Source organism: Nelusetta ayraudi, unplaced genomic scaffold (assembly GCF_046127955.1).
Source record: "Nelusetta ayraudi isolate G7.1 ecotype Tasmania unplaced genomic scaffold, CSIRO-AGI_Nayr_v1 ptg000022l, whole genome shotgun sequence".
NCBI classification, from domain to species: Eukaryota; Metazoa; Chordata; class Actinopteri; order Tetraodontiformes; family Monacanthidae; genus Nelusetta; species Nelusetta ayraudi.
This window is the reverse complement of record NW_027466072.1, coordinates 1,175,180-1,185,154: the sequence shown is the minus strand read 5'-3', so window position 1 is coordinate 1,185,154 and position 9,975 is coordinate 1,175,180.

The window sequence follows — 9,975 nt, the reverse complement described above, 5'->3', positions numbered from 1 at the left end:
GGGGGAAACGGCGCTCTGTGTCAACCACCAGTGTAAAGGCGCTTTGTGGCGGAACGTACAATTATTATTCTACGGACCACGACGAGATCTGGCGGCTGGAACAAATGAGTGCGTTTTTGATGGAGCTTCGCAAGCTCACCGGACAAAATGTACAATTTTAAGAGAAAATGGAGTTGGAAACAATACTGATTTGAACCAGTGTTGTTTAAAAAGTAAGTGAGTGTTGGAAATTTTTATTTATATAGCCTCCTTTCATACACGAAATGCAGTTCTAAGCGCTTTACAATAAAAACATAGGAAGAGCAGATAAAACAAATACATACGACTGGTTCCTGTCATAATATATTAGACACAGCGAATCTATTACGATTTAAAATGTAGCATCATCGGCCTACCACAGGGGAACAAAAGCAAAGGCTGTTGTACGAAGTTAAAGACGTCTAGTTATGATTGCAATTAATTAATTTAACTATCTGTACTTTAAATGCTCTGGTGCTGCTGACAGTTCACACACCGATATGAAGCAACAACCAATATAACACGATTTTAGTGCAAACCGTACTTACAGCATTTCAGTCTTAACGTCTGATTTAAAACGTCGCAGATGCGATAAAGTGCGTATTTCTTTTGCATGTGAACTATGACTTTTATTTCGAAAGGTACGGCGGATGTGCATATCTCCCGCTGCAGGCGTCGAACTTGGTGCTGCTCGGGCGGACGGACGCTGCCTTGGAAACGACATAAATCCCATCCACGCAGCTGGGTCGCGAACAGGGGACCCAGATTTCCGCACTTCAAAGACCTCCCTCCTCCTCCTCCTCCTCTTCCTCTTCCTCCACCACCTCCTCATCTTCCATCCCACCATCAAGCTGCGACCATGGGCGACCAGGAATGAGAAGCAGAAAGGGGAGGGACGAGGATTTCCGTTGAAATCAGCGCTACAGAGAGAGAGAGAGAGAGAGAGAGAGAGACAGAGACAGAGAGAGACAGAGACAGAGGAGGAGGAGAACCGCGGCGTCCGCCCCGCAGCAGGTAAAAAAAAAAAAAAAAAAAAACGTCGCCCGGTGTGGTGCTGCTGAAATCGGCTTTGCATGTGACTGACTGCCCGCTGGTTGCTCTCCGTGTGTGTGCGCACGGGAAGAGGGCGCAATTGTTATTGTTGTTGTTGTTTGTTGTTGTTGTCGTCGTTGCGTGTCGGAAAACGCACAATGCGTGCCCCCCCCGCCCCCCCGCCCCTCCCGTTTAATTAATGAACGTCGTGGCTGTTAATTAAAGCCTCGGGTTCGTGCCGGAACGCAGGCAGACGCGCCGCGGTGGGCGCATTTCATCCCTGTGGTCTCCGATTTTGGGATGTTCTGTTCGGTCAGGTGCAGCCTCAAAATGTCACCGGCGGGTCCAGGCAGTGTTGGCAGTGTTGGCAGGATTACGGCGCGGCGTGTCGAGCGGAAAGAGCGCAATGGTTGCAACGAGGGGCGTGCTCGGGATTAGTGGGTGCCGGGGGGAGCGTGCGCTGCTAAGATAGCGCGCGTGTAACACGGTGCGTGGAGTGAATAAGACCCGAGTGCTTGGACCTGAACGGCGCGCGTCGGTAGATCCGCGAAGGCGTCTGCGTTTGACGACCGCACCAACTGTAATTTCCGGCGTGGAATCGAGGCCTCCTGTGGTTTGCGCTCCCCCCCCCCCCCGTCTGCGTCGTCTTGTCCTCGCATTGACTCCGTGCATGTCTTCGGTGTTCAATAAGGCCCGCTGTTCTCCTCGCAGCAGCCTTGCAGATTGCTCTTGCAGAATGGCCCTTCCAGTTTACCACGCTGGGGTGATCGTGTTGCTGGAATAATTCATCTCCTCTGGTTGATTGGGATTTGTTTGGTTTCCAAACAGGTGGAATCCATTCGTTCGTCAGAATTCTGATGGTATAGATGCCAGCTGGGAAATGCACAGCACTTGACAATAGAATATTTGATTTATGTTTTTACCCGCAGCACATTGCCAAATGGAAGATTTCCAGAAACCCTTTGGATTTAACTTGCTGTGGCCATCTGGGAAATTGCCCATATTCAGTGTTTGGGAAGTGGAGATCAAATAAATGAAATGAATGATGCTATGCTAAGAAGACACACCTTCTTAGTATAGCATTGCAAGTGGACCCATCACATGTTTCAGTGCTAGTTAACCTGGTAGAGCTCCAGACGTCCTATTTGTACAAAGGGTGATGTTGGAAACATATTCTACAAGGATGCACCACAGTGTTTCCATTTCTTTCCTCTGGAGCCGCTAGAGGAAAACCTTCAGCACCATTTGGTGTTTTTTTTTTTTTTCCTCTGCTGTGAAAATAACGTCCAGTCCTGCTACTAGAGCAGCATCCTCCTTTGCAGCTTCAAGACTCGCAGTCTTCTTCTCTATTTCTACTTCTTCCTTTTCTTCTTCTATGGTTGCTAGGAGCAGCTAGCAGCAGATACCTGGTGTTCTCATCACAACAAAAAAGGAAACTGGCTGATTATAAAAAAAATACTAGGAACAAGAAAAATGTTTTTTCATTGGAATTGGCGAGATGGAGGAACCAGATTCCAGAATGGAAACCTTGTAGCAATATATCACCATTAGGTGTTATTGATTAACCTGTTAGTGATATTTGAGAGTTTTCTTTTGAAGTTTTAAGTGTTTCCATTACCATTTTTTTTTAATTGCAATATTTAGGTTTTGTGCAGTTCTAGCGGTCCTGGAAAGCAGCTAATGTCATTCGTTCTAATCTTCCTCCGCTGATCTGAGGCTTATCAGTGAGGTCGGCGGGTGGCAAAAGAAAAATCGTCGGGTAGATCAATCTCCAGAAATCTGGGTCAATTTTGTTAGAAGTTTTTCAAGCTTCCTTGGTTAGTGTGACCTTTGACATAAAGGAACTTTGTTGTATCATACCTATAAGAAAGGGAACTTGGAAAACATTTCCAAATCCACCACAGCTGATCTGACAACCACCATCAGCAGTATAGTAGCACCTAAATACATGTGACGTCGTTGTAAGCCAAAGTCTAAGCAGCACTGCTCCAGTTGAAAGAAGCGTTCATTATTTAGTTTTAATTAAAACAGGTGAAGAAGTGAATGCCTGATCATGCCTCTAATGATAACTACATATGTAATGTAATCTAATAATCTTTAAAAAAAAAAAAAAAAAAAGAAGGATTTTTAAGAGAACATAAGAACAGGTAGTATGTATCAAAGTGTTTGGTGTTGTGGTATCCCGGCAGAAGGGAGAGGTTCGAGCCTTACATAGCAGAAGTTCTTGCTCCCATGTCATCACTCTCCACATAAATTCAGAGATTTAATCACAGTTGCAATGAGTCCCCTATCAACCCTCTTAAATAGATTTATTCTAATTGAATGCAACAAAAAGGTTTTGTAGAGAGAAAATTGGTCCTGAAATTTATCGCAACATCTGAGGATTATTTTAACCGGGTCGTCGGTTCTGGCTGGAGACGTTGCTGCTGTTGAGTTTCCAAACGTATTTGTTGGTGTTTGAAGTACAAAAAGCAGATTAGTTCCATTAAAGGTAGAAGCAGTCGCTTGTTCTTTGAGATGAAGAACATGGTCACGATGGCATTCAGTGTTTTGGCATCAACAGATTAAATGTCTATACTGCGCAGACACTAACTCAGAATCAAAATCTCCTGTTGGTTAAATTTGCTAGGCCTAACTAGGGGCTTCAGAGAGGTCTACAGTAACAACCTTCTGGTTACGTCTCCGACTTATTATTCATAATGAAGACGCACAAGCCAACGCTGTACACAAAAGATGACATAATAAAACTGAGCTTCCTAAAATTCCTTCTCCTCGAAAGAGATTCACAAAGGCTCTGTTTTTAGTGGCTGTAAAAGTGCTCTTTTGTTCATCAGAACAAAAATAAAAGCCAAGTGGATGAAACTCATTTGGACCTGAATGGAACAATTGATCTTGTTTAAAATCATTCAAAATAGTTTTGTTAACTTTTTAAAACCCAAAAAGCTGTGCTGCAGTCTGTCTTAAAGATGTTTAACATGTAAAAAAAAAAAAAATTAAAAAAGAAAATAATAATAATCTATCCATCTATAATTAATGTCCAGTCTGTCTGTGAGCTGCAAAACTGCTTTCATGTCTGGAGACTCCAGTCAGTGTGAACCGTGATTAGATAATAGGTTTCCCAAGTGTGTGTGTGTGTGTGTGTGTGTGTGTGTGTGTGTGTGTGTGTGTGTGTGTGTGTGTGTGTGTTTTTATAAGGGACAGTGCTCAGCACAAGCTTGTGCTGATTATTTATATAAGCAAATCAGTCGGAAAGGAAGGGAAAGGAGGCTGAGCATTAAACTGCATAAAGGCTCAATGGGCATTAGACACACAAGAAGATTCCTTTTCCTTCCTGTCACTTTTGTTCCCCCCCGCCCCCCCACAATTAAAAGCTGTCCATTTCCACCGGCTCTCTGCCTTCCTGCTCTGAGGACCCTGATTGTTTGCTCTGACATGTAATTGCCAAAAAAAAAAGTCTTCCCATGACACTTTTGCAATGTACCTCTATATGGATACGTCTGAAAAACCACCTCGTGAGAGCGTCCAAACCTTTCAGCCACATTAGAGAGGTTTTTCCAAGTGTTCAGTGTTTGCATTAGCAGTTTTTTATTGCGATATTTAGGTTTTGCGCAATCCTAGGGGTCATGGAAACGCAGCTAGTGAGAGGTTGGTGTCTGCAGCAGACGTCTGAATAGTTTCATGGGATGTTGTCACTCAAGTGCCCCCCCCCCCCCAGAAGCAAAGCTTTAACAAAATCACTGTAACAATGTGGTCTCCGTTGTCCATGGATGTCTTGTCCGCCGGTAGCAATGCAAAATTGCAGTTTTCTTCTTGTGATGCTGACAGTTTGGAATACACCTCGATTCATAGCGCCACCTACTGTATGGGACTGTTTTCATACGTAAAGTGTGCTCAGGTACGGCGTCAGTATTAAATGTGGTTTTACTTAACCTTGTCTTCTTGGACCTCATTCTTTCGCAGTTTACAAATCTTTAGGGTCCAAATATCGTGACAGGAGGGGTAAATGCATGAATTTTGTGTGGCTATGCAACCTTTGACCTGAAAACACCCAATTTGAATATTGAAAAGCCTTTTTTTTTTTATTTGGACAGCTTGATTGAAATTGAGCCGTGAGCTGTTTCTGCTCAACCTCAGAGGATGATGATGGTCCAGAGGTTTGTCACGTGTCAAACACTCAGCCGTGTGCCCATCTCTCTGTACAAAGTCCACACTGCCTAACACGTTTAACAGACACATGCATGGTTTTTTTTGTTTTTTTTATCCTCCGCTCCATGTTCTAATATTTCCGGGAAGATCGGGGCCCTCCCCGACTCTATTATTCAAACACATCCATCCAACCCTGAGACCTTCTCTTTAACACATGTTTTCTGTTCTAGCCGACGGCTTGTGTTAACACAGGAGACACACAGCAGCCTCTTCAGGGTGCACTCAGACTGAGTGATGTGGCCACTTAGACATTCTCTCTGGGGCTATTTAGGCTTTGAATGAGGATCCAACGCGTTGAATGGGATCTCTCGCTCCGGGTTTCCAAGCAGCGCGTCCCAAAGAATGAATTTTGGTATCGTGCAGGCCATTAGCGGCACACCTTTAAACACAGAGAATGGATGGAAATATACATTGTGGACTTCAGTCTTACTGCGTCAAGTACGTTTTATAGCTGTGTGGTTCTTCTACCAGCTAAACTCATCTATGAATACAAGCTTTAATAGAAAGACTTGAAATGCCAGCCGTGTCGTAAGTCTCCCATATAGTTGACTTGAGTGGTGCAAAGTGCAAGTGAGGCCAGTCCATTGACAGGCAGCGTGTCACCCTGCACAGTGATGCTGTCACCAGCATCTAATCCCTTTTTGTGCCTGCTTGGGCTTTGAGCTTGGAAGGGTTTTTTTTTGTTTGTTTGTTTGTTTGTTTTTTAAGAGAGAAAAGGATAAACAATCCTTTAGCGAATAAATCGTGGTAATGAACTTGCATAATTAATTCTTGGGATAGCCTGTCTAATTGAATGTAGCACCTCAAGCCTTCTATTTTAGTTGTTTTATGTAGAAACTGATTTATGTAGCTGCTGTTTCCCTTATGACCCAATACTTCATAGCAACAAATTTGCTACATTTGAAGTTTAAGTGGTCTTTGTTTTTGCCTCTTTTAAAAAAAAAATAATAATAATTCCTGATCATTGTCATTTGCCTGCTCAGTCACAACTGTATCTGCAGAGCAGCTCCATTAGCTGTTGACTTGCTTGTCATGTGAGACATCCAGAGGAAGCACAGCGAAGGAAAAATGCTCTGCTCAGCCATGATTTCAATCTCAGTTTGGTGTGACGCATTCTCATATGATCTACAACCACTGTGCTTAATTGGTCGGAAAAAAAAAAAAACCAAAAAAACCAAATTAACATTCCATCGTGGAGTGAGTGAGTGTGCTTTAAAAGGAATGTCTGCCTATTTTCATCCATCAATTCCTCCCAGCATATCGGCTTTGTGAGCATCTAAACAGGCCAAGGTTACACACTAAGAGGCTATCAATAAATGAAGAGACTGTACTGTCATTATTTGGCTAAAAAGTGTCATTGTATAATATTTTTGGTTTTGTGTGCCATGGGATTTCTTCAATGTAAAAAAATGTGCCGTGGCTGAAAAAAGGTTGAGAAACGCTGCTCTGTTTGCTGCTGCACTCCAGTTTATCTCACCGCACCCCAGGAAACATCAGCGCTCAGCGGTTTCACCGCACACCCGCGGGCTTCTAATTAATTGTAGCCATCGATCCGGCGTTGACCCAGAGTGCCACTCCCAGCATGTTGCGCGCTGCGTTAAGTGGTGTGATTAAAAGAGTGGAAATTTGAGCGTTAGACCCCTTACAACCACATCCTTGACACGATGCGTTTGCTGACGCTCGCAGTGAAGCGGTAGTTCAGAGTCTGAGGGAGCCACCTGCCCTTCGCTTCTGCAGCCTTGGTATTTTTTTTATCCTTTGATTTATTTATTCCAGTCAAGTGAAGGGAAAGGAGCCGGGTGAAGAAAACAAACAATACCTGCGTCTTTCTCAAAACAATTAATTGCTTACATCAGATGAGTTGCCGTCATCAAAAACAAAGAGACGAAAAAACAAAAACAAATCCAAAATCCATAAATAGTTGTAGTTGAAAAGAAAAAAAAAAGATTTTAGTGCATTTTTTCCAATTCCAACTCGCCACAAACAAACTGTAATAATAAATCCACTGTCGCTAGAATGTGGGAATGAATTGCTGTAGTGGCAGGATTCCCACAGTTTTCATTCACATTGCTAAAACCAACAGAGGGAAGTGCCTCAGGCTCAGGGCGAGAGAGAAGAAACCCATGAAGCCACAGCTGCCCCGCAGAAACTGTGTCGCCCCACAGCTTCTCTTGCATGCGATGGTTGATACAGCGCTGGCAGGCCACAGGGACGGCTGACACCATTAGAAACCAGACAAAGTAGAATATTACATGAGCTTATCATGAAAAGAAAAACAGCAAATGCTTTGCGTACAGGCAAAACAGGGAATGAACAAAATAAGAGCGGTGAAAGAAATAAGCTTCAAAAAAATATCGAGTGAACTTTTAAGAGAATACAGCACAGAAACGGCACTGTTAAAAAGAAAACACAACATGAATTAATATTTGATGAATGTTAATTAAAAAAAAACAAAAAAACATCAACATAAAGCGCTTCTGGCAGGTTTACTTGATGGCAAAAACAAAATATTCATTTTGCAATTAAATATTAGTCTTTTTTTTTCTTTTTTTTTTAGAATCCAGCCATCTATTAATCAATCAGTCAACTTTTCTTCGTACAGCGCTAAATCACATCCAAAGGCGTCTCAAAGCGCTTTGTACAATCAAGGGAAAACCAAGTGGACCCACGGTGCAAGCAAGGTGCGACAGTGGGCAGGCAAAACTCCCCTGTAGGAAGAAACCTTGAGCAGATCCAGACTCCAGAGGGTCAGAGGTCATCTGCTCTGACCGGTTCACGTGAAAAGGAAATACAAAAATTTTAGAGAAAAAGAGAGGAGAGAGAGAGAATAGAGAGAGAAGTAGCCATAGTGGTAAACAGGCCAGAGTGAGTTGCAGGGTGAACAACAAAGCTCTCACAATGTAGATGTAGAAATGTGAAAAAAAATTCTACATATATCTACATCTATATCAATATAAACATGTAGATGTATACAAATAGATGCAGCTGCTGTCCATGTAGAACCTGAGGGAGGCTCAGAGTTCAGAGTGGCCCACGATGAGGCCGTCACCACGGCTGAAACCTCTGTGGGTTCGACACCACGGTGGTGGCGATGACGGCCGCAACGCCGTCGCAAAAAAAAAAAAAGCGCCGTCATTTACCGCCGCGCTCCGTCCTTTGTGGACGCGGCCCTTTGTGTCCTACTGCTCCCTTTGTTCCACCTCCCCAGTTTGAAGTGGGAGCCGACCAAAGTGGGACACGTGACACATCACATCAGAGCTGCGGTGTGACCTGCCTGTCCCAGTGTCTTGGCCCTGTACTGTCCACCAGCACCAGTAAACCCAGTTAGCTCTGTGTGTGTATGCGTGCGTGTGTGTGTGTGAGCGCACGCTCCTGCCTGCCAGGTCACATGGTTCTGCCGGATGACTTGTTGCAATCGCGCTGATGCCGACACATTTAATTGTGGCAGACTGGGGGTCGCGGGGGGGCAGGAGGAGGTCTCTCCCAGCACAGCGCTCGCAGCACACAGAAACACTGCATTCATGCCAGGGCTGACCTGTTTACCGCCACATTAACACAGAGCGGACTGGAACAGAATGGGAGCTTTGTGCGCAGAGTTTTCTTTACGCATTCAGATTCGGCCCATGGCGCCGACGCCACTGCTGTGTATCTGAAGCTCGCGTCGGCTGGAGTGAAATATAAGTTAAATACGTACACCACCAGTGAAAGGTTTTTGGGAGTCGTTTTGGTTTTGATGCCGTCGGTGAGAAGCTGCGATGGCAATAGTCATGAGAATGAAAGAAAAGACATTCAATTCCTAGGGTGAGTCCAGACTTTGGACTGTATTGTATTATGTTATCTAGGCAAACAAACAAGTAGGTGATCACCACTGTGCTTTGGAAACTGCTTATTGAGCATGTAAGCATGTGGAGGAGGACCCTCACTGGAAGAGAACATTTGCCAAGCGAGCGACTCGGTCGACCTTGTCGTTGGCAGGCAGAAGGTTCAGGCAGTGTCACAATACACACGCAGAGGTACGAAAACGCTGGACTTACTCAGGGAATCCCCCCCCCCCAAACAAAAAAAAAAAAAAAACCTCCAAAAAACAAGAAAGACAAAAGGAAGGTTCAGTATTCAGGACGACAATGAGACGCTGGTGGAACACCAGAGTGAAGAGGAAGAAGGGGAGGACGATGACAGACAGCAAAAAAAAACAAACCTTAAAAGGCACAGGAAAGAATAACAGTTGAACAGACAATGACGACATCCAGCCTTTATGTGAGACTTTGCTTATTGTGTGGCTGAAATAAAGAGAGATTTGTTAGAAGAAATGACTCATTTTCTTGGAAACTTTAATGAGTCGTCTTGGTAATGTAATCATGTGATACAGCAACATTATTTGCTCTTTACACTTCTGTACGTGCACATTTTTTTTTTTCTGTATATTTCCTCTTTTCCCGACCGCTGTCTGTAAACCCTGGCGACGGTTGCGAGTGAAAATCCCAGCAGACCAGCCCGTCTCACACCAACAACGGTCCCACATTCGCAGTCACTTCAATCCCCTTTCTGTCCCAATTCTGATGCTGAGTTTTGACTTCAGCAGGGCGTCTTCACCACGTCTGCCTGCCACCCGTCTGCCCTGCCAGGCTCAGGTTACAGTTGCTGCTCCGATGGCCTCAGCATTCAGCGAGATTTGAAGACATCGATGTGAAAGACCCTTTTTTGCTTTGCGTAATTTGT